Genomic DNA, 20822 nt, shown 5'->3' with positions numbered 1-20822 from the left:
CTAAGGGGGCAGTTTCATTCACTTCCTAGAAGTTGTTAGAGTTACGGAAGCAAACATGCCTGCAGACAATATTGGGAATATCAAGACAGGAAGTCAACCTCCTCAACCTCAAGATCCATCCAATTATGTCATTTGAAATAGATTCAAGAGATTTTGGGATTTTTTCCCCTTTCTGCTTAAACAGCCAAGGATGCCAGAAGGTTCAAGAATTTCATTCCCAAATGACAATTCTTCCAGTCTCCCTCTATGGGCCATAACCTAGAAGACAATTTCTTGTTCCATGACCCAGCTGCCTGCTTCTTATGTCCCCTGCAGGTTGTAGAGTTCAACCTGGTTGGGCAAACAAGCATGGCACTGGTTGACATGCCCATTCAGGGTGACATAATCGTTTGCAGGTAACTGGCAGTGAGATGCAGCCCAGGCATCTGGAATCCAGAGCATGCGTTCCCGTAGGACCTGTCCTTCTAGGCCAGACCTGGCCAGAACTTGAGAAATACAGTCAATTGTGTGAGTGCTATTTCAGTCCGGATTTCCCTCTTCTCTGGAAAATTCAAGGAACTGGGGACACCATGGTCCCCACGGACCCCGTGCAGGATATTTTGACTGTCAGTAATTGAGTGAACTCACACACAATGCCTGAACTGGGATTAACACACATTAATGAATGTTCGCAAGTATGGTCCAAATTCAAAGCTGCAGTTTCTGAAAAGAAAGGGCCATTGGGGAGGGGAAAGACTGAGGACTCTAGGCATCTGAGTGGAACTTGAACTTTTCCCTTTAAAAGGGATCTGTTTTTCTAAAAAAAAAAAAAAAAAACAAAAAAAAAAAAAACAAAAAAAAAAACCCAACTCTCTCAAATTAGTTGGGTCATTGTTCCTCAGGAGTTTTATTCATCTACGGGGAAAATTTCCAACACACAGTGTTACTTCTTTTCATCCCTAACTGTGATGCCTCTTGCTAATTGAAAGCTAGGCCTTGTGGTTTCCAGAACACTAATTGGTGATGGTAAAACCTTTACCCATCATAAACCATTTCATTGTTCAACAAGGATGTCAAACAATTAATTGGCTATTTGGCAGATAAGTTCAGCGTTTGCAGGATCTGTTTTATAAGAAATTTTATTGATGAAAATGTGTCTAAAGCTTTAGCAATGCACTTGGCTTTTGCATTTGGCTGCAAGGAGACAAAATCTTAAAGCCAAAAACTTCCCCAGGGCATGAGGCAAAGTACAACTTTGCATTTATATTCCCGCCGTAGGTCATTGGGGGCCTCCTTTTATGGACAATTGGCAAAGGGTTTCAGTGGCTGTTTTATGGTCCGTTTTGACTTTGTATGTGAGCAAATCTCACATTTCGGCCTCGAGACATACCCATGTTTTACCGCAATGCCCTTAAATGGTTTTTTTTTTTTTTTTTCAAGACATTGCATTTACTCTTAAAATGGACAAGAAAAAATAGAGGCCACCATAAATTTTTAAAGTCGAAGTCATATGCATCGCATGCTGACTTACTGTTAGGCTGTTGGGAATGGGGGGTGTTTGGGGTGTGTGTGTGTGTTTTATAGACACACAAAAAAACATATGTTCTGATGCCACCTCAGCTAGTATACTTGGCTGCCCTGATGCTGTGATTTTTACGAAATTAAACTGAGTCTCTGTGACACCCATCCAACCAGCTCAGTCCAACAGACGCCTCCACACACAATCCCTGAAAAGCGATCGTTTGAGGAATGGGCAAAAAGAACCAGCCTGGTATGGAAGTTGACACTTGGACGAATGACCACTAGCTTCCTCATCTGAGAGCCCTTCTGTGTCGTGGACACAGCTGGTTCAGAGCCACCATGGAGTGCTAGTTTCCAAACCCATGCTTCCAATGAGCACTCCATTCTGTTTCAAACAGAGCATCAGGGCAGGCGGAAGGGATAGAGGCGTGCTTGCTCCTTGAATGTGGGCCACTTGCTGAAACAATGCGTGTCTCTAAAAAACGCTTCCAGATTAAGATGCCTATTCCCACGTTTAAATGTACTCTGCAAAATTCGCCCGATTTGGGGGGAAATGCCACTGGGAAGGAGTAGCATATTCGAAAACTGCAAACAAGGAGGTTATACATTTGTGGAAATAATTTCTGCTGTATTGTAACTAAGACCAGAAGAACGGCTAGGAAAATCGACTCTCAGGCACAGACAGCATTGACCTCGCTTTCTTGCTCTCACACCGGAGTTCTGAGCACATTTCCACAGACGCTCTTCTCTTTGAGAATCCGTAGCTTGGCTTCATGGAGTTGTCTTGACATTAAGCAATTTACTTAGAGATTTTGAAAAATAAGGACTATTTTTATGGTCATTATATAAAATAGTGACTATTTCTTCACTCAGGGAAATCAATAAAGGAAGTACTGTGATTTCTGGTTCTTTGCCAGAGACAGACTTTACAAACTTACAAGCGCCTTACATCTTGCTGAGAGTCACATCCAGAGGAAGGGTCCTGGCCCCTCCTGTTCTCACTACTCCGGTATTTGAATCCTTTGACTGTCCTCAGGCCTGTGAGACGCTCACAGGTCTTGCCGTCTCACACCTTGTAAACTATGGCCTTGTGTGTTTACTTTTTTCTCACTTTATCACAAAGCTAATATGCTGCAGAGAGTTTTCCCTAAAAGATCAGTCACCTATGCTCTGTTTTCAGGTTGATGCCCTGACGTAGTGGGCTTGGGGGTGGCGGTTCTATCAGAATACGAGTGACTTTTCAGCCCCACTGCAATCTAAAGGTCACATGAATGAATGGGAAAATTATCTGTTTTTAAGGTGGAATTGCATTACTTCTTGGTGGCAAAGGATTTAATTTTGTTTTTCTTTTGGTTTTTTTTCCTTTTATGGCTAGATGGAAATAGACAATTTTTTAAAAGAAAAAAATGCCTTTGAGGAATTGTATCAGGATTCTCCGGAGAACCAGAACCATCAGGGGGGAGAGTCATGGATAGATAGATAGATAGATAGATAGATAAAAAGATAGATGAATAGAAGGTAGATATTTATTTTCAGGGAAAAGAGTGATCTTGCGGAATTTTGCGCACACAGTTCTGGAGGCTGGCACGTCTGGAGTCCATCTGGGCGGGCCAGCGAGCTGGAAACCAGGCAGGATTTCACTGTTGTGGGGTTAAGGCAGGATTTCTTTTCCTGGAAATTTGCAGGGTTTTTTTTTTTTTCTTTCCTTTTACAGCCTTCATCTGATTGGATGATGACAACAGCATCCTAGACTGTAATCTCTCTTACTTACTTACTTACTTACTTACTTACTTACTTAGGGTGAAAGGATTGTAAACATTAATCCCATTTACAGAGATCCTTCACAGCAACATCCAAACCAGCATTTGACCAAACAGCCGGGCACCCAAGCCTGGCCCAGTGGACACGTAAAATCACCCATCACAGAAGTATCGTGTGAGCTTGTCAATGAAGCTCAAGAAGGGGAAGGAATGACAAAGGAGTCCGGGAATCTGCTGCCCTCCTGTCACAATTAGTGCCAAGATTCGGGGATGTTGGTCGACTGTGTGGTAATCTGTACAGTCAGCCTCGTCTGGGGTATTGGAGGGAGTGGATTGGAGTTGTAACGAAGGCTTCGCTCCAGGAAACACTTAGCCAAGAACTGGGGGTTCAGGAAATCACTCTGCTTTCCATGAGTCTCAGAGAGGGTCTTTCTGTAGCTGGTGTTGCCAGCAGGTAACCCTCCTGGGGGGTCTGACCACCTCTGCCCAGGGCTTCCCAGCGTATCTGAGGGATGAGGGATGAGGGACAGGAACACCCCTGCCGTGACTCGCCCAGACCGCACACATTAATCATTTTAATGAGGCATCTCTGTCCAATCGTCGGTCAGTCGGCATCAGAATATCAGAGCAACGTGTTGGATGGGGTTGATCATATTTTGGTGAGTAAATCAGCTTGACTGGCTCTCTTAGGAAAAAAGTTTGAAGTGTGCTCAGCCTTAGTCATGGGCTGCCGAGGGTGGTTTCCCTTCAAAAGACTCCTCACAGAGGCCAACCTCTTTCCAGAAACGCAGGAGGCATGTGGGCCAAGTGACACCGGTCCCTGAACAAAGTGCTGCCCTGATTTTTCTGTGAGTAAAATATTATAAATTCAAATAACCTTTTCAGAGCATTTAAGGTGCAGGAAATGAGTCATAGAAAGGACCTCCTGCGGCCTCTGGAGTTTGGGGAAAAAAAAAATTTTTTTTAAAACCCTCACTAATTAGTGGGAAGGTAAACTTTGAAAAATTTGAGTTGAAATTATTTTGAGAAGAAATATCATTTATGACTTCTGGTTCTTTTAAGTATAATGACGTCAACGTTTTTCAAAGTTTTTCTTAATCCAGTTCTTTTGTGAATGTGTTATTTAAAAAGAAAAAAAATACACGAGAATAAAATGAAGTCATGTGCACAGAGAGGAAAGCTGCGGCGACACAGCCATGTATCATAATTTAATCGCTTCACGTTTTGTTGATGTTTGCTTCTTGGCGAAAAGATGAATAGGAAATTTTCTACTAAAGCAAATACTAACATGTTCAGTTGGATGTTTGCATACTATTCTCTGTCCATTGTGCATGTTAGACTGCACTCTGTAATTGAAATTCAGACTTTATAATGTGAAATTTCTATTTGATTTTTCCACGAGGACAGCTGAGTGTTCCCGAACTCTAGGAACTTGTCCCCCCGGCAGCACTCGATCGGCTCTTTTTAGTTTCGTAGAGGAAAAGCCTGCCCTGTAAATATCGCTGTGTTGGCGTGGGTTCTCCCGGGATGTGGAACCAAGAGGGTGTGTGTATGTATGTGCACATGTGTACATACATACGTACATATATAGTCAATAGTAAAGGAATTACACATACATACACATATACATAAAGGAATTGACTCACACGGTCATCCCAGTCCGTCAGGCTGGAGACCAGGAGACCCAATAGTGTCAGTTCCAGTCCAACATCAGGGAAACACTAACGTCCCGGCTCCAAGAGAGTCGGGCAGAGAGAGAGAATTTCCTCTTACCGCGCCTTTTGTCCTAGTCAGGCCTCCGATGGGCTGGGTGAGTCTGCCCACCTCCGGGAGGGCAGTCTCTTGGCCTCAGTTTAGTCTCACTCAGTGTAGTCTTAACCAGAGACACCCTCAGAGACACGTCCGGGGTCACGTTCAGTGGAACGTCTGGGCACGTGGTGGCCCAGTCAAGGTGACACATGAAAGCAATCATCACGTCTCCCGTACAACCACAACCCCCGCCCCCAGCTCTGGGGGTCTGCAAAGAGGGGCAGTTGGAAGCTGTGCTGGAGGCAAGTGGCCCTGCCCTTAGGGACTTTTCCTAAGAGGAGGTGACATGCCAGACAGTAGGGAGAGGGGGTGATGCATGTGCTTATTGCACAATTTATATGTTGTTTGCACCCAGGGCCCTGGACCCAAGCAGCCCCCCGGATGGACAATGTTCCCATGAGTCATTTCTGCACCCCAAGCACTGCAGCAAGCACATGCCAACCCATCCTCAGAAGTGAGCTCCGCCTGACCATATCTGGGGACTTAGCACACCGCAGTGGCATTGTGCGGTGGAAGGACCAACAGTCCACAGCAAACAGATACACTGAACCATGCAAGCCAGGGTTCTGGCATAATCCAAGGGAGGGAGAGAACAGCAGAACTCAAAAAGACCATTGCTAGCCTTCCCAGCCCTTGGGCCAGTGGCAGGCACCGTGAAAATTTGTTTTGATTTAGAAATAGGTAGACAGATATTTCAACACCTTGGATATTATGTTTCATTTCATAACTGTTCGGCACCTAATGTACTTCAATGTGTTTGCAAATAGTTGCTTTCTTCTACAATAATCTGGTTGCTGAGAAGACCCTTTTCCCTGCACTGGTAACCCACCTTACAGACCTTATTTGGATTTTGCTTTCCACTCATTTCATTTTTTTGGTGCCAGAATCCAATACAAGACCCAGAATTGCTTTAAGTTTCTCTCCTTAGTTTCCCCTATTCTGTGACTCTCAGTCTTTTTCTTTTCTTTTACGGCATTGACCCTTTGGGAAAGTATTGGTCACTTGTTTTACAGAACGTCCCTCAATTTCAGTTTGATATTTTCTCCTAATTTTGACAAAACGCTACCCTGGTGATGTTTTATGCTCCTCAGCGTATCACATCGGGGGTGCACGGGGTCCATGTATCTTATTACTGGCCTTGTTAAGCTGGATCATTTGGGTGAGGTGGTGTCGGTCAAGTTTCTTGACTATAAAGTCTCCTTTGAATGAATGTGTGTCTTGGGGAAGATAGCGTGAGGCCATACAAATACTCTGTTCCTCCTCCAACAGTTGCCCACTGATTTTAGAATTCGTTGGTGAATTCTAAACAATTACCCGCAACAATTATTTCTCTAGTGTTTGCCTAATGGTGATTTCCTATTTCCCTCATTCCTTCTATATTCTTCGGAAAGGTGTCTTCTCCCTAAGCATTTATTTATTCAGTCAGTTTATATTGGCATGGATCTGTGGATATTTATTTTACTCTTTGGGCTACCATGCAGTACTATTTATTTTGTTGCTCAAATTGCTCCAGCTTTAGCCAATGGGATCTCTTTCATTTGGCTGCTATGTCCTTTCAACATGAACTCGCTTAAAAATTCCTGAGATTTTTTTCAATTACAGTTGACATACATTATATTAGTTTCGGGTGTACAATATAGTTGACATATATAGTACATACTATATATATATTGTATACACTATATATATAGTACATATATAGTGTACAATATAGTTATGAAGTGATCACTCCAATAAGTCCAGTACCCACCTAGCACCACACATATATATTACAATATTATCGACTCTATTCCCTATGCTGTACTTTATATCTTGTTGACTGTTATTATAACTGCCAATTTGTACTTAATCCCTTCACCTCATTTTTTTTTTTAGCATTTCTTTGCATTCAGGCTTTATAACATGTTCTCTGCTCATCTTATATTTTCCTGTCCCGACTCTGGAATCAGCCACTTGCCCAAGGAGCCCTGGTCCTCATTATAGGACAGTGGCATTTAGAAACTGAGACCTGGGTACTGACAATGTTTTTTGAATCGAAAGTTCAGAAAGTTGCTCCTCAGCCTCTCACTCTCATCTTCAGCTGGAACGCCTACGGTTAGCATCACACACTTTGTGTTGTTTAGAACCTTTACTACTAGTTCCTAAAATGCCTGTTTTCTCCTCCCGCTGCGACTATATTGTCCATTTTATTCCATCACAGTTCTGCTGTGGGCCCAGCCTCTGCGATGGGTCCTGGGTAATAAAACAGGGACAAGATGGACTCGGTCACCCTGGGCGAGGTCAGGGAGGTGGGGTAGAGGCCGTTTCACAGAATATATCATATCTGAGCTGAGGCCTGAAGGATGAAGAGGGGTTAGTCTCAACAAGGGAGAACTGGGGTAGGAAGTGTAGAAAGAGAAGTCACTCTAGGCATGGATAAAAGCCTGTGTGAAGAAGAATGTTCCTCAACCCGAAAATTGAGGGAAGTGGCAAGTGGAAGGACTAGGGGCTGGCAGGGGAGAAGTGGCAAGGGTACAGCCAGAGAGCACAGCGGGCACCAGATCGGGACAGGCCTTAAGAAACACATCTGAGAGTCTGCCTTTATTCTAACAGCCCCCCACGCCACCGAGCCCATCTCAGCCAGGAGGTGACGGGATCAGATTCAGACTGTAGCCAGATCGGCTGGCTAACCTGTGGAGCATGGACTCCAGGGGAGCTTGGCCAGCGACTGTTTTAGCAATTAGGTGACATGACGCAGCAGAGAATGGAGAGAAGTGAATGAATTCGGGCCGTATTTAGGAGGTGAAATCCCCAGAACACGATGATTTATTGAACGGGAGAAATGAGAAGGAAGTGGAATTCACAGGAGAGTACAGTCTAATGGTGGTGTTGAATGTCCCTCAATTTGCCTCTGTCTGGTAGGTTCCCCTCGGCTGGTTTCAGGTTATGCATTTTCAGCAGGAACAGGACATAAGTCATCTGTGTCCTTCATCAAAGAGGCACAGGTCGTATTTGTAGAGATGTTGATTTTGATCCCTCAGTTAAGGTGGTGTTTCAGAATTTTCCAGTCTACAGGTATCTTTTGTAACTTTCTAATTAATCCTCTCTGGGAAGATGCTCTGAGATTATCTAATGACCCAACAAACTTTCACTCAGTAGCTTTAGCATTTGTTGATGATTCTTGCCCAAATCAGTTATTCTTATGATGGTTGCAAAATGGTGATTTTCTAATCCTGTCATTCTGTCTGTATTTACCAGTTATCTGGCAGTTCTAGAATATAAACAAAGGAACAAAAATACATAAAGCTTCTTCTTCACTTTATTAGCTTATTTATATTTTCCAGTGTCAACATGAACTCTTATCTTACTCAGTGTGCGATCATGTATTACCATGAACGATCATTCTGATGCTCAATTTTCTTTCTGTTCTAACTGGTGGAAGCTCATTTAAGCTGGCTTTAGTGACATTTTCACATGGACCACTTTCTGATTTTTTTTTTTTTTTTTTTTTTTTTTTACACAAGAAGATATTGCAGACTCAATGTTTACTTTTCCCTGCTCCAGGCCTGGGATCAGCTATTGCCCCCACCAAGTCCTGTTTCCTGTAAGAAAGGAAGTACATTTAGAAACAGATGTGGGCACCCGGCATGCTTAGTCAGTTTTGACTGTAAGATGCCCCATCTCTTTGAAAAAGGATTTTTGAGAATCCGTGGAGGCCTAGAGGAAAGGCACATACTTCCAGAGAGACTTCCGGTGGCTTTTGTTAGGACTCTGGAGAGATGACCCATCAAGAGTACTTCAGACTACATTCATGGCTTGAGTATTTGGGGGCCCCAACAACTAGTAGGAATAGGGCACTGTCTCTCCCCCCAACCTCTCTGTTAAACTGCCCTAGGTAGTAGCACCAGCAGCGGCTGGGCCTCACTCACTGCTCTGTGGCCTGATCCGATTACATTCAGGTATGGAAAGTGTTTGATGCCAATCTCTGAGACTCCTCTGGGCCCAAGAGGGCTCTCTCTCCTCTGCTGTCTCCCTCCTTAGTCCTCTCCAGAGAACAAGCTGAACTATGGTTTTGCTTATTGTTTTTAATTCAGAGGACCTGTTGTTTGCAAGAGTGCCCATAGACTTGACCTTCTCAACACTCTGTCTGAAATAAAATCAATTCCTTTGGGGAAAGCTTCAAAGCTCTTCCCCACCCCCTTTGGCAAAATTTCTGAGCCACTCTTGGGGGAACTGGGTGGAAAGGTAGCCTCTGGTCTTGATGGCTTCCTCTCCTGTCTCATACCTTTGCAAGGACAGGTGAGCTGAGGTGAGGGCAGTAGGTACCCCAGTATTCTCTTCTTGCCACATCTGAGCTCCATCCTAAGAGCAGCGTCTGAGTAGAGGAAGGTAGCCCACTACCTTTCAGTACCCATACCAGGAATCAAGCCCCTTCATCTAAGGGTGGAAGGGAATGAGAAATGCTACAGCCTTCCCTTGGTAAGATTCCATGCTTCTAGATCGGGAGCTGAGGGTAGAGGGAGTCACGTCTGCTTGGCTACTTCTGCTCGGACTGAAGCTCCCATCAGGCTGAGCTAGGAAAGCAGGAGCAAAGAGAAGGCCACATACCAAATCCCACAGACCCTTGCTATTCTTACTGACATTAGTAGATTCTCTTGAACAAATATTTCTTCATCTGCTATATGTTTTTAGGACAATTGCCAGAGACTTTAAATTATTGGGTTTTTTTATTACATGTATAATTTTCAACAGTTACGCTCGTTTCACTGGAGACAGGGTCCACAGGGCTCCTTGGGCTGCCATTGCAGAACTGGAACCCCTGTCCTTTGAACTTTATACTGCTTGTTTGACATGGAAAAGCCATACATTTTTATAGAGTCAAATCTATTCATTTTTTCTTCTGTTATTTCTTCTACTGCTTTTATGCTTGGAAATTCATCCCCATCCCGAAAGTTGACATATATTCATCTGTATGTACGTATTCCTAATTTGACACTGAATTTTTGGTAAGCCCAGCATTTATGTTAATGTAAGATGTATGACTGGTGTCAAAATTAACTTTTATTCAAATTGCAAATCTCCTAATTTATTAAAGAATCTATTACTCCCTGGTTTTTTTAATTTATTGAGTTGTTACATATACTTGGCCCATCTATATTTTTATGTATATCATACTGCATGATTAATTTTATTTTTTTAATATATATGCTCATAAAACTGGAAGTTTTCTTCTGAAAAGTCCAGTGTACTTATTGTGAAGGTTACTGTTAAATTTAATTGCTTTGTTATTTTGTTTTTGATTGCTCACATGAATACCTTTTTCCATATGTCATAGAATAATGCCTATTACACAGGAAACTCCCAATATTTCTAACTGTGTATCATATCTGTCCACCTTATGAACTCTGAATGAATTGACCAACTTCTCCATTCATTCTCTTGAGATGCTGAGCAGTGGAATTAACTGATTTACAAATGATGCTCATTTTCTTGCTTCCCTGTTGTCATCTCCAAGGAGAAAGTAGAGTTTGCTGACCACTGTATTCGCAATTTTGAGTGTAGAATCAAGGTATTTTGTAGATAATTGATATCCAAAATCCATTTATTTAAAACAGCCAAAGAAATGTGTTGTTCGGATTATGGGGACAGCCTGTGGGGCCCCAGCAAAACAGTGTTCAGGTGCAGATACAGATGGCAGCATGTCACAGAGCAAGCCCTTCAGGCCGGCCTCCCTCCCTGCCAATAAAGGAGGCAGGTGGAAGCCGTTGCTATGAGAGTCTAATTTTTGCTTTGGTGTGTATGATCCACTTCCTCCAAGCATCTGCCTCAAAACTTGAAGGTCCAACAGGCCTTGAGGAGACCCTTTGTCTTGCCAAAAACTGTGTGTATGTACTTAGGGTATAGAACTCAACATAACTGTCAGCAAGAGTCAAATGTAATTAGAAAGACAGACTATCTGGGTACAAAAGACCACCTTGATCCAGGACAACGTGTACCCGGTCAGTGTGTGACACTGTGGCGATGCTCTTGTGTTCTAAGTCGGGCAACCCAGGCCTTGAACGCCAGCTCTGCCACTCCCGAGACGTGTGACCTTGGGCAATACTCGGGTTTGTTAAGGTTGGGCTTGATCTTAACCCCAAATATCTGTGGCATCATCTAGAAAACTTTGTTTCTCTCTTGTCTGAAAGTCTGGACTTGGTTAGTAAGAGACCAGGAAGAGGCCACACATCATAGTGACCTGGGATGACACTGGCATCCCCAGGGTGTGGCCCAGCCTCAGGAGGGCACCTTTCTAGCAGGACAGAAAAACAAAGAGTTCACAAGGAGAGCAGGACTGTCCCTAAGGAAGGGTCCCTAAAACTGCCACACTCTGGTTATTTATGTCCCATGGATCAGGACATTGGCACACGATAGCACCTAACTACAGGGAAGCTGGGAAGACTTGTTGTTTGGTTTGTTTTTAAGTAGTCTGCTAAATGTCAGATTTTACTGGGGAATAAGGAAATCATGGATATTGGATATCTATTTATTTTTGTCACTATATTTCACTTCTGTTTGTCTCAATTTTCTCGTCTACAAAGTGAGCAAAATAATAATCTCACAGTATTGTTCACTGAGGTCGTATTTGTAAGATACTTAACCTACTAGCTTACACAGGAAGCATTCAATAAATTTTGGCTGTAATTGCCAGAAACTTACAACAGTGCTATAGTTGAGCAACATGAATTTCGCGCTGTGCAGGTAGGCCCACTTATATGCAGATATATTGCTCAATAAATACTGTAAATTTATCTTCTCTTCCTTAAGGTTTTCACAATAAGGTAGAGAAAAATCTCCTCTGTCTTACTTTATTGTAAGACTACAGTATATAACACATATAATACAAAAACTATGAGTTAATTGCCTATTTATATTTTCAACACGTCTTCTGGTCAACAGTAAGTTCTTAGCAGTTAAGTTTAGGGGGGTCAAAAGTTATATACAAGTGTTTGTGGAGGAGGGTTCAGAGCCCTTAACCCCCTGTTGTTCAAGGGTCAAATGTGCATTTATATTGGTCTCTGCTACAAATATAATGATTTTTCTAACGGGGAGAAAATATCTGCAGAAGCACTGTGAATATCAGACCTTCGCAGCTGCCAGTGAAGGCTTGTTTTGCCCAAATTCACCACTGCATTGAGGGAGCAAACTAAAACCTGGCAGGTGGAGCCGTTAGCCTCTGGTACAGAGATTTGCCAAGTGGGTAATGAACTCAATCCAGATCCCCAGGCCTCCTGATTCAGATTCCAAACCTCTGTATCCTTGACCTAGCTCCCTTTCCTTTCATTGCAGCAGATACAAAGAATTGGAGCCCACTGAAATATAATAATTTCCCAGTGCGACGCTAAGTACAACAAAGGAACCGGGAAATTCTGTATGCATAGCACCCAGCTTCAACCTGCTGATTAAGATATTCTTGCTGTTTCATTAAAGTCTAAGAGGAGGCAGTAATTGAGTTTAACAGACTTGAATTTTAAACTCTGTATTATCTCTGTAGCTTATGTATTCAGTCCTCACATCATTTCAGTGAGAAAGAAAGGAAAAAAGCCAGTGTAATCAACTTAAATGTATACATATTCATTTGGCCATTCTGCTGGAGGAAAAATGTTATGTTACCCAAGAGAAAGGGGGTTTTAACTGTAACCATTTTATTGACTCTAAATATGATTAAGAACTGAGAATTTGAGTTTAAGAAATGCGGTTTGTTAAGAGGGCCAGATTCTCCTAAAAGAGGAACAAGCGTGCTTTGCTATCTGAGCCACAATTTGAATGAGAGTCTCAAGTTCTGACTCAAGCACAGATTTCATTGGAGATTCACCTTTTTCTAGGTTTCATTATCAAACATAATAATAATAGTGGCTACCATTTACTGAATGCTACTCTATTCCTGATACTCAGGTACTTTTGGTACATTAATATATTCGTCTAATCCTCAGAAGAATTCTATGAAAGGTCCTATTATGGTGTTCATTTAACAGAAATGCAAACTGAGGCACAGAGAGAATAGGGGACTTGGCTAATGTCTAAGGGTCAATGGGAGAAGGGCAATTTAAACTTGAGGGATTTTGAGTGCTCTTAATCACTGTATTACATTATCTTCTGTTATTATTTACTTTTTCCCCTTGTTTTCACCAGTTAAATATCATAATAATTTCCCCTTGTTGATAGTTTGCTCTATTTTGAATGCATATTTTATTCCTAGAATTGATTATCTCTTTGTGATTTTTTTTTGTTGATTTTTTTTAGAGAGGGAGAGGAAGGGGGGAGAGAAATAGAGAAAGAGAGAAAGATCAATTTATTGTTCCACTTATTTATGCATTCATTGGTTGATTCTTGTATGTGCCCTGACCAAAGATCGAGCCCACAACCTTGGCATCTCAGGATGATACTCTAACCAAAGGAGCTATCCAGTCAGGGCTACCTCTGTGACTTTTGATCCAAGGGACAAGACTAAGTTCGGGAGAACTAGATTAGCATATTGTTTTGCACATAGCAAACACTCGAGGTGTTTGGTTGAGTGACTGACAAACATCTCTAGCCCAACATTTCCCTTCTGAATTTTCTGCCTGAAGAAAAATAGAAGAGAAACCTGCCTCATTCACATGAGGACATGTAGGAAGTGTTTTTGGGTCGAGCTTCACTGCCGAGATTTCAGGAGCCCTTGAACTCACCTGCACATTTGACAGCCGATGCTCTGGTGTGTTCTCTTTTATGCAGAAACCCTCAAGCAATGCAAGTGTTCTATGCAGGAAATCCATTGTTAATTTTACATCTCTGTAGCTCTCATTAAAGAATTCGTGGAACATTTTAATCTTTCCATAATCATAAGATGGGTTTCTTGGACAAACATTTGATGAACAGGAATATTAAAAATATATATCTATTTAAAATATATGTAGAGTATATGTATATATGTTCATATATATATATACACACACATACACATATGTACACCTGTATATTCTAAAGAAAATGTATTTCTGAAAGACAAACTTAGTGTGTTTATTAACTAGTCCAATAGTAGCTTTAGAACATCAAAGATAAAATGAATGTTAAAAAATGAAATACAAAACATTGTGAATGTTTTAAGATTTTTGCCCCCGACGATCAATTGCTGCCCCCTTGGGGTGATATCGCCCCTGTTGCGAATGCCCCGGGTAGTGAGACTGAACTTACAAACTGATTGAGAGCCCGCCCTTCTCTCACTTCCTGTGTAACCCTCACAGCCCCACCAAGATGTCAGAGAGCTTAATATTTACATTATTCTCAACAAAAAACTGTTTACCATTTGTTAATGTAGTTATAGAGCTTAATATTTCATTAGAACAAACTTACACTGCAAATGAACAGGATAAATTAAACATTTCCCACCCCGCCTCCGCTCACCGCCCGGAATCCGATCATCACCTGCAAAGCAGAGTGATCTCAGTGCCCAGGCATCCGCAGATCGACTTTCCTTTTGTTCCTGCCTTCCTCGACCACAATGGTTCTCAAGTTTGAGTGAACAGGGGAACGTCTGTGCAGGAGTGTACGCGCAATATCGTATGTAGTCTCCATTGAGTTAGTGAAGGGCTTTTTCAAAGGTAATTTCGGCGGTACTCAGTTTTCACCTTGCGCGCCGATCTGAGAACCTAACCCTAGTATAATTCCACACAATTCTGCGCATTAGTCCGACAGTAGCGGAGTCGCTATTCAGTCTGGGCACAATGACAAGCTTTGCTAGAAAATCACAACCGTGCATGAGAAAAATGGTTACATGAATTGGAGACAGCCTGGGAAAAGAATGCTTAGGGAAGCCCTAATGACTGTCCTCAAAAGTATGAATGACTATCAAGAAGGATTAAGCATTAAAGCAAACCAGTTATGCTGAGCTCAGATGCCGGTTCAAACCCTTTGACCTTAGGAAGATGACATGACCAATCGATGCCTTAATTTCCTCATCTGAAAAATATGGATATTAATAGCATTTACTCTATTATGTAGCCATATTATCCATGGACTTAATATGTGTGTATACACACACACACACACACACACACACACACATAAAATGTATATATATGGTGCTAAAAACAGTGTTAGTTCCAGGAGATTGGTAACAGTTCTGAGATACAGATTGCTAATTTCAGAAAGGAATTCACAGTGTAGTGAGTGCCCCCTTTGCTGGAAGCAATCAAGCAGACACCGTCTGAGTGTCTGTCGGGAAACTGTAAAGCAGAATAGCTCACAGGCTGTTGGGGGGGTGGAGGGAGGCTGGGCTACATGATCTCTTGGATCCTATCAAGTCCATGACTCAGCACGGACACAGAGCCACCTACCTAGTTATTTCCAAGCCGAAGCTACTTGAATATTTGGTCTGAGGGAAGTTGTTTGCAAAATGGACCCGTAAACAAAATCCCACACAGCAGCGGCCTGAAAATCTTCCCCGTGTGGTCAGTGACGTCGACACTCCTGTTCAGCCACACAGTGTCACGCTGGAGCCTGGTGACCACCCCCCTTGGTCCTTACACTGAAAATTCTTTGTTAGCCACCCAATGAGTGAACTGCCAGTTCCTGCTGAAAATAAGTCTCAACCTTAGATGGACTGTGTTTTCCTTGATGCCAACAATAAGCAGCCTTCACGACTCAGAAAGGGACTGTATATCAAAATTCTTGTTGTGATAAAGCTACCCAGTGTCAACACAGCATATTGAAAGCCACAAACCAAACAGCCTTATTTAAAAGTATATACATAGCTCTAAATAACTGGGGGCAGGCAATGATCTCTACTTAATTTGTGGAACTGATTGGACTAGTTATAAATAAGTCACACATGTGGGGCCACAGACAAATGTTAAATAAGCCCGTTTGTAAGGTATTAATCCAATGGTCTTTTCTTGAAGTGTGTGTGTGTGTGTGTGTGTGTATTTCACCTTTCTTTAGTCCGTGACGATACCTATTACCTCTTCCTGAACACTCTCTTTTCCCCTGACTCAGTACCTTGCATGTTTTCTTATCCTTCAATCCTTTAGCTGTGTTGTGTCTGTTTTGCCTATTTCTCCCCCTTCCCACTCTCCTCTTGGTGAGCTTCCTATGTTTCTGCTCTTGACACCCTTCCCCCAGTGAACTCATCCATTTTTCTTACCTCCAAATGCCATCCATCCCTCTCGAGCTGTCTATAAAAGCTCCTTGGGGGATGATAATGGAAAAATGATCGAAAAACACTCTAGTAGAACATCACCCCTGATTTGGACACCATAGGAAGACAGGTCAAAATTATACGTGTTATTGTTGCAGTCCTATTTCGTGTGCTCTGGACTTAAATGAAATGAATCGGTCCTATAAAAGAAATTTGTTTATTGGGTTACGATGAGATGAGCACTTTTCCTTTGATCAAAGTCACATGGTTGATATTGCCTTATAACGTCAATCTAACTTAGTGACCACTTCATACATATGCACTTCGGTTGTTTGGCCCCTTGAGGACTTCGAGCTCAGGCCTCTGGCCCAGACACCAGGGGGAGAATTCTACTCATAGGGTGCCTCCACGCAAAAGGCTTCTGCCATGACCCCAACCGAACAGGCGTACAAGAAATACTGTTTCTGCTCACTCGCCTTAACTTGGCCACTCCTTCTACTGAAATTCAAATATTTAACTACCTTTGACTCTTCTTTTTGTCCTTTGTCTCAACAGCCTCCTTACAGCCAATGAGCCCCAATGCACCACCTACTTTACCCATAGAATATCACTCCCCTACCCTCTCCTTTGTATCCACCCTGAAGCCTGTGCAATCCAAGGTCTGAGTAACAACAAAAATCATCTATTTTCTCCGCTTCGGCCTCCTCCTCCTCAACTCCAGCACATTCGCCTCCTAAAACACGAGTTTGCACCAATTCATTAATTCCTCCAGTAAATATTTATTGAGCCCCAACCTACATGCCAGGAAGACACTTGAGGGTGCTAGCCACTCAAGAGGTACCCAATAAATCTGTGTGGAAAATTTGTAAAATGCTCGTGCTTATTTCGATTTCATGAATATTCTTTGAGCAACCTGACACTGCTGGATCTTACTAGAGGGGGACTGGGGCAAACGATCCAGGTTGCACACTTGCTTAGCGCTCCTCCGGGGCCACTGTGAGTGCCTCCCAGAACCATATTAATGCTTCAATGTCCCCGTCCAGTTTGCCGTGGTACAAAGCACAAAGTCAAGGGAATGTGAGAGGAATAAAGACGTTCTTATTCTTGTTATTTATTTGCCTGGCCCATACCTCCACATGGGGTCAAGCTTACAAATGAAAGAAGTATGGAGTTGTTGTTTCTCAAGGCTCATCAAAAAAGCCTTTGACCAAAAATATATCACCTCCCCGGGCCAGCCTCATAGTGAAACTCACAAGTTAGTTTTTGGAATTAAAACATCAAGAGCTCAGCCTAAAATGTTATTAGGGAAATGACATATTAAACCATGGTTGGCCTTTAATTTCTTACCACCAATTAAGCTGTGTTCGACAACACTTGAGTGAGTTTATGGTCTCTCACACGTCTGCTCTTCTTTTCCACCCCTGATGCTGTCACCTGAGGTCAGTCCCCACCAGGGTTAGCATGTAGGTTGGTACAGGTTGAGCCCTGAACTTCCCCAGGGTGCACGGTGGTGATAAACCGCACGGCAGTGTGCCTGTCCCCATTAGCCTTTTCTTCTCCTCCAACTCCCATCCCATTAAACAAACAAAAGATTTGCTCCTCTAGTATAATCTGTATATTAACTGCATTTCTAGAATCTAAAACATCAGAACTCTATTTTAACATAGCTTCATTTACTGTTCACCTACTGGCCTCACACTGAACGTCACAATTGTGACGATTGATCCCTCTGTCCCTTCAACAAAAACTTTCTTCTTTTTATCCTTTTCCAAGGCATAGCCAGCTCTGAGTCCTAGCCTAAATTCTGTCTTCCATGAAACCCTCCCAGACTATTCCAGCTCAGTCTTTTCCTTCTCTGAACCATCCCAGCAAATATCATATTGTCCATTCATCTGGCACATGTCATTTGCAGAAGTAATTTTTTATGTACATATTTTCAAGCGATTGTAAATTTCCCAGTGACAGACACATGCTCTACCATTAGTTCTGTATTTTTCATGAAAAACCAGACTATGTTTGTTCTGAGAAAGCTCAGGAAGCTTGTACACTTATACACTTATGGGCATCTTCCTGTGTTTATGTTATAATTCAATAATTGATTTAACCAAAGCAATGCATACAATTGACGCATTGGCCAAGCCGGTGGAAGAAATACGAAGGCACACAGAGTAGGGAGCTCCCAGCTGGAGGTGGGTTTGAGACAGATGAACTGACTATAACACTTTTTAAATGTGAATTGCTGCTAGGGGGACACCATTACTTGAGCTGCTGGATTGGACAAGTTAACAGGGGAAGAATTCACTGAGAAAATATTTGTTGGGTACTTACTATGTATAGGTACTCTGGTAGGCCCTGAAAAGTGCCCCATGGAAGTCATAATATCTAAGGAGCCTGTGAATATATATACCACATTTTTCAGACCATAAGATGCACCTAGGTTTTAGAGGAGGAAAATAGGAAAAAAAATTTTGATGCAAAAAAATGTGGTAAAATATTTAATAACATCCTTTAAAGCAGAAATCCTGTAGCGAGCCAGGTAAGCTACATTCAGACCATAAGACGCACCCCCATTTTTCTCCCAAATTTGGGGGGAAAAGTGCATCTTATAGTCTGAAAAATACGGTGTGTGTATAGGTATGTGTGTGTGTATATATACATATATATATATATTCTAGAGTTTTATGAGCTCTCAGTCTTGAGTTTAGCCAAACTGTGTATTCAGACATTCACAATCACCACCGAAAAAGTGAGAGATTTTTAAGCCAGTTTTATAAACTTCTTAAGGAAGGAGACTAAAAGTCGCAATATAACAACATGAAGACCAGAGGGAAGCAACTTGACTGAAATTTATGAGGACCAAAAGAAACCATCAGTCTCCGAGGACGGATTAGGAGCTCTAGGCATGGAAAAACCTAGGCCACAATCCCAATTCACACTCAGACTGGCCGTGAGACCATGGGAAAGACACTCAGTCTCTTCGAGCCACGTTTCTCTGTAAATGAAAGGCAGATCCTGGACGAGACATTCTCAAAGACACCTTCTCCTCCTCGTGCTCGATGATTCTGTCATTGCTACGGGCTGCAGTCCAATACAAGGCTGCTCTGTTGCAGACCCCTCCCGCTGGAAGTGAATGGGGAGCCAAAGGCCTTCCTCCAAGACGAGATTCCCAGGGAGTCAGGTCACAGTGTGTCCACCTAGGGCAGAGAAGACTGGTTTTGCTCCCCTGTACTTGCTCTACTCCGTCCATTTCACAGAGAGAGCTAGAATGTGCGGAAGGCCACAAATAGCTTATAACACTCACAGCATCCATTAAGGGGTCTCCTTGGAGACCTCAGCAGCAAAGGCTTACATCCGTGGCCCATCTTCAGGGGCAGACACGCCGGTGTCTGAATGCTCACAAATGCCCGACTCTCCCGGAACGCTGAACCAAAGGGAAGCTCATGGTCCGGCGAGGCTCTAGGGAATGTCCCCGTCTAACTTCCCTGGATTTGAAAAGCAGGAATGCAAAAATTGAAACTTCTGCTCTGCAGTTGGCAGCAGAGTTGTGGGAAAAGTTTCGGATGAAAGGAAAGTCAGTGAAGGTTGGTCTTTTGGTCTTTTTGGTTTTCATAAAAGGCAGCAATGACTCTTCCCTTAATGAAGGATGGCTGGGGGAAGCTTAGGAGATTCACTGATTTGGTTTTATTCTCGTCGGCTTATCTAAACCAGATCCGAGTGATCTAAGACTTTGGGGTTATAAAATGGGACTGGAATCCTCAGGGCAGACATGTAAAATTTCCAAGGCTCCCGATTTCTTGTCATCCTCCGGCAATGCGGTGCCAGCAAAACCCAGCTAATAGAATCTCATGATCCGAAATTAATTTGGAAAAAAAAATAACCAGCCAGAATTCTTTAACCTAAAAAACAGGGTGGCTGTTTAGGTTGGATTTGCATTTGGGGGAAAGGTTCGCGTCAGCCTCGCTCCTACAGTTGTGGATTTGCTCAGGTCTCATTTCCTTTTCAAAGGTCTATATATACAAAGGTTTTCTATATACAAATAGAAATTTTGTGTATTTAAGGAGTACAACGTGATGCTTTGATACACGTGTACGTTGTGAAAGGGTCACCACAATCAGAGATCAACGTGTCCATCATCAGGTTTAATTTTAACGAGGACAGTTTTGGAGGCCGGGAGATGTGTCGTGACTGATGGGCACCAGTGAAGCCATATGAGCGCTGGCCCAGTGAATGTCGCTGAGGGTCACCCAGGTTCCAGTCTGAAAATACATAGCTTCCTCTTTAGCAGCGCTCCTTTCTGGGGAAGCCAGGAATGAAAGATAGAAGAAAAGAGCTTACTACATTTCTTGTTTGCTTCTCCTTGAAACTCACACTTTAATTATCTGGAGTATAGTGGTTTTGTGGTAGTCAGCTAATTAATTTTACAAAGCTTTGTAGATATGAGAGTATCGATTTGGCTATTTGTAAAATTGTAAGATCAGTTGTTGCTTTTTTAAATTTTTTTTTTTTTGAAAAGCCATGATAGCTGTTGTCCCATATTTGGTTGTTTCAGAAAAGATGCCTGAGATCACTTAAGACCATTGTTATTTTACGGTAAATATCGTTTCCTCCTTTGAGAGGTT

The sequence above is a fragment of the Desmodus rotundus genome, chromosome 10 (assembly GCF_022682495.2).
Source record: "Desmodus rotundus isolate HL8 chromosome 10, HLdesRot8A.1, whole genome shotgun sequence".
NCBI classification, from domain to species: domain Eukaryota; kingdom Metazoa; phylum Chordata; class Mammalia; order Chiroptera; family Phyllostomidae; genus Desmodus; species Desmodus rotundus.
The sequence above is the reverse complement of the archived record's forward strand: the minus strand, read 5'-3'. Positions refer to the sequence as shown.